The sequence below is a fragment of the Varroa jacobsoni genome, unplaced genomic scaffold, assembly GCF_002532875.2.
Source record: "Varroa jacobsoni isolate VJ856 unplaced genomic scaffold, vjacob_1.0 scaffold_466, whole genome shotgun sequence".
Taxonomy (NCBI): Eukaryota; Metazoa; Arthropoda; class Arachnida; order Mesostigmata; family Varroidae; genus Varroa; species Varroa jacobsoni.
This window is the reverse complement of record NW_019213368.1, coordinates 518,647-523,264: the sequence shown is the minus strand read 5'-3', so window position 1 is coordinate 523,264 and position 4,618 is coordinate 518,647. Positions and strand designations below refer to the sequence as shown.

General features: G+C 46.8%; 1 long non-coding RNA gene and 1 pseudogene across 2 annotated transcripts in view; one reads left to right on the top strand and one right to left on the bottom strand.

Annotated features, from left to right (window-relative positions):
• On the bottom strand, positions 1-2,465 carry LOC111260698 (sodium-dependent phosphate transporter 1-B pseudogene; annotated as a pseudogene). Its single transcript, XR_015311167.1, has 2 exons — positions 1,764-2,465; positions 1-1,617 (listed from the first exon to the last, which is right to left on the bottom strand). The product of XR_015311167.1 is annotated as a sodium-dependent phosphate transporter 1-B pseudogene (transcript).
• A 40-nt stretch (positions 2,466-2,505) lies between these two features.
• Positions 2,506-4,618, top strand: part of LOC111260699 (uncharacterized) — a 6,220-nt gene continuing 4,107 nt past the window's right edge. The window contains exon 1 of the long non-coding RNA XR_002680492.2: positions 2,506-2,633. This is a non-coding gene — a long non-coding RNA (uncharacterized LOC111260699). The remainder of the gene's footprint in view (positions 2,634-4,618) is intronic.

Below are 4,618 nucleotides of genomic sequence, written 5' to 3'. Positions count from 1 at the left end.
ATTTTTATTATTTTTCATTTTTTATTTGTTTTTTTTTTAATTTATTTTCGTTTTTTTTATTTATTATACTTTATTTATATTTTATTATTATTATTATATTTATTATTTTTAAAAAAATGCCACCAACAATGCATAAGAGGTCATGCGACCGCCTGCAGAACTGACATGAACCCCGCAGAAAGTCCGGCGGTGATCGGCAACGTGAGTATCCAGGCGACCAAGATGCCTTTAAATAGGCCCCAATTAATACCACCTGCCTCTGTGTTAAAGAAGCCAACAAAGACAATCGAGCCCACCTTGCAATGCGTCGTTGAGATTGGAAGCCCAACTTTCGATGCCGCCAAAACTGTAGTCGCTGCTCCAACTTCAATCGAGAAGCCGTTCGAAGCCGAAATCTTCGTGAGGTTTTCTCCAACTGTCTGGATGACTTTCTGACCGTATACCCACAGGCCGACGCAAATGCCTATGCCTCCAAATAACAGAAGACCCAAGGGTGTCTCAGTTTTTTGCGCCACTGAACCTTCATGGTAAATCAGCCATAGTGACACGAGTGGGCCGATAGCGTTGGAGACGTCATTTCCTCCGTGCGCGAACGATCCAAAGATAGCTGTGAGAATTTGTAGAGCCGAAAACAGATGGTTTATTTCGAATCTGTTAATCACGCTGCTCAATGGCCCTACGGTACGAATCCTCGAAGTCGGGTTCTGTTCTGCAGAGTTAGATAACTCTGTATTCTCATAGCTGACATTGATGTGACACTCTCGGTTACTGTCGGATGCTGTATTGGTACTCGAGTCAACGATGTGATTCGTTTTCTCATTCATGGTTTTGGTATTTATCTCAGCCTTAAGGCGGGGCACGAGGAAGATCCACACGCAGAGAGCGCAAGCCAACCCGATCAAGGCAGAGATAATGAATCCGCCCCAGATCGGTATCACGTCAAATCTTAAAACGTGCGGCCCATCAAGGAACACACTGAACGCATTAACAAATAATGTGCCGAAATAGAAAAACGGTAAGGATATAAGACCGTTCTTAACTGGATTTTTCGCCTGAATGATCAACTTCAGGATCACGAGGTAGACTAACGCCGACAGCATGCCACTGGTAACAGGTGACACAAACCACGACATGGCTATCTTAAGCAGGCCCTTCCAGTGAATACTGGATAAACCCCTGGCAACTATCGTGAAGCCGGACATCGCTCCGACAATCGAATGAGTGCCTGAGATGGGTAAAGCCAGCACTGTTGCGACAATATTCCATGCAGCAGAAGCAAGCAGGGCAGATAGACAACCAAGCATTAAAGTTTTTTCGTCATCTTTGTATATATCCACGTTGAATATGTCTTTACGCACCGTTTCAGATACCTTGTAGCCTATAAGCATTGCCCCAAGCACCTCAAAAATTGTCGCAAGGAAACAAGCCTGTCGGAGTGTTAAAACCTTGGCACCCACCGACGTTCCAAACGAGTTAGCAACATCGTTGGCCCCAACTCCGAAGGCCAAGCAGAAAGCGATTACGAATCCAACGATGAGGATCCAAAGATATGATGAGGTATCTGTGCTGCTACCATCCAGGGGTGCCAGGGTCGAGCTCAGCAAGTCCATTGCGCACCTGTTTTAAAGCAAGCACCTGATTGATAGTCGTCAGCTAATGATTGTTAAAGCTTTTACATTGATCGTGTGTGTGTTCGCCACTGAATTTCTCGTAGCCTATAATGGTTCTTTGAGTACGGAGCTGTTATAATCTGGGTTATTTACCTGGAACTTGAGTGTTACGCACAGGCGGAGTACCTCTTTGTCTACCCTTTCAATGACAGAAAGAGCATGGATGTAAGGCAAGTAAACTGGTCACGATCTGGTGACAGTTAAATATGAAGTGTAGCGGGTTGGTTGAACTGCCCCTTAGCGACTCTTTTTGACCAGAATTTTTTATATTGATGAACGGGTTCTTCGTTTTTCACTCACTCGAGCTCAGGTGACACGCTACTGTGCGGTAGGTCCGTTAAAGCTATATTCGATTGTTTCGTAGTACTTGTTGTGCAGTGGGCGATAACAGCATCCAGTTATCGACAGGTTGTTACTGCACCTGAGCTGTATGTTGCCCTCTGTATTGCTCAATGAGCACTGCGTGCCGTTGAACTATTGACACAGCAACAAGAGCTCAACGTTATAGAAAAGGCGCACGTGCAGTGGCGACGCTTCTGCGTGTATTGGGCTCACGTAGGTCTTATCTGCTTTCTCGCTGTAGGAAGCCTTGTAGTGCACGTAGTGTATGCGTGCACGACGTCCACTGTAAAATGATGTCTGTTCAACTGCGGCCGCTGCCAAATTCTTGGGATCTGTCGGATGTCGGTCGAGGGGTGTCGCTGGGAAACGTGACGTGATGTGATCCGATAGGTGACAACGATGGCGATGGCGGAGGAGGAGCTAATATTGTTAGGTCGACGCTTCTTGATTTTGTCGCTACTGGCAGCGGCATGTCACAGCGACAGCGTTGACTAGACCACTGATCGATTTAGTCATAGTGGTGGTGATGGCCAGAAGGCGAAGGTAACTTCGCAAAGGCGAGGGCCACACTGGCGTCCGTAATAACGACGTTTTTGCCTGGACAGAAGCCACGCACACTTGGTGAGTTATGTTTCGTATACGCTTACCTGCGGTATGGATGGAGAAGTAGCAAAAATTCGTTGTACTTGTAGAAGCGACAATAACAGTAATAGAACAAGCTAGATCACAGCTTACTACTTACTCTAGTAGTTCATAGTAATTGTACCGCTCGCGAAGTCCTTGCAGGCGCTGTTCACCTAACAGGACAGACACGCATATAGAATTATATATAATTGTCGACGTTCGCCATTGAGCAAAGTTGCCCTATCTTGCGATACGGGTAGAAATAACGGGGGCGTTCAAAAGCTTCTTGAATCACGAAGCGAAAGAAGCGCGAAGCGGTACAACAGATACCGAAAATAGCTTGATAAAAACGAACAAGGCCAACGCAGGTGTTGTAGTACGTGCGTTAAACGGGTGGGCGTTGTGTTAGGCAATCATTTAGCTAAGAGTCGATGCTTCGGTTTGAAGCTTCGATGCCACAAATTGAAATTTGGCTAATTTGTCGTGTGGTGGTTGAAGGACGAGGTTTCTTCGCACCGTGAAGCGAAACCGGTTGATGGCCGGAATAGCTGATTATGAGGCCGATATCACTGTTATTAGTACGGTGGCAGACAACGCTGGAGTGCGCGTCAACTCCGCAGGATATAGAAATAAAGCGGGCGAACGGCTGCTAATCATGTACTCACACTAAGAAGGAAGCCAGGCGACGGCCGTGCGGACGGGAACCGCGGCGTTACACTTAAAACACACGGAGAGATGGAAAGGCCGCTTGCTTTTGCCGACGCACTAAATATGCTAGGTTTGGCCAAACCGATGAGTAAAATTGAAGCTGACAGCGATTTGCCGACGATAATGGTAACAGCAGTGCCAGCGACTTGTGCCATTAGGCTACGTTCCACACTGCACCAGATAAAAGCGGCCGGTGGCATACAGACAGACACGCACGCACACACGCATGCATGCATGCATGCATGCACACACACACACGCAGACGTACGAAGGAACAAGACCCCGGCCACAGTTCGAGCAAAACACAAATCAAAATATCTGCACAACAGCCTCAAGCAGTTTTAACATCTGGTTTCTTGAAGGGCTTGCTGCCTGCCGATATCCCCAACGTTTGTTATGGATGGTGGTGACGCTTCGTGCTATAATCGCTATAGTATCAATACTAGCGGCTAGAATATCGAGTGCTTACGCACAGATGAGCGAAGACACCCGACAAAAGCAACCATCACAAGCATGTGCATGATATTCTGGCCTAGGGACACGCGGAGCTCAATTCGGTTCACTGGCCCGTCTGATCGGCTACAGATGCTGTTACACTCGAAGCTATAAAAGGTTTGGACGTTGTTGACCGCGGCGGTTGACAACAACTCAGTGGCTGGAGCACGAGCGCAAGTAGACGTTGTCGATGGTGAGGGACCGGTCATGGCACCCGTTCCTGCGCAAAAGCTACTAACTTACCACCAAAAATCACTCGTTAGTTTGCTAAAAGACAATCGGCCTAACCTGATTCGAAACTTAATTCACAATCTGTTCAGCGTTTACTGCCGGCTATTGTCTTGCAACTGACAACTCCTGCGAAATGAATCTTGTTAGCGAACGGTTTGTCGCGGTCGTGACGATAAAAGACGCAGTCGAGTGTTTATAGACCACAATGAGAAAAAATACAAAAGACGATTGATTACGACGTTGCTTGCAGGAGTTGGCCTCTCTGCCTCCATTCTGGCGCCTTCGTTGTTCTTTGTGTTATAATACCAGCAACAGTATCAATCACCGCAGCGCGACAGAGCAGCATATGACCTTTATCCGATTGTAAGCAAAAACGACTACGCGACTGACGAGCCTCAACGTGATGCTGAAAGATATGGGTATCAACTGTCTATCGGAGCATGTTTCTGGTCGTCTACTTCGTTTTTCCCATTTTACTCTGCCTTCTTGTCCAATTTCGTACCATATTATTCCCTACCATTTTATAGGGCAAATCGTGGTGTACTACT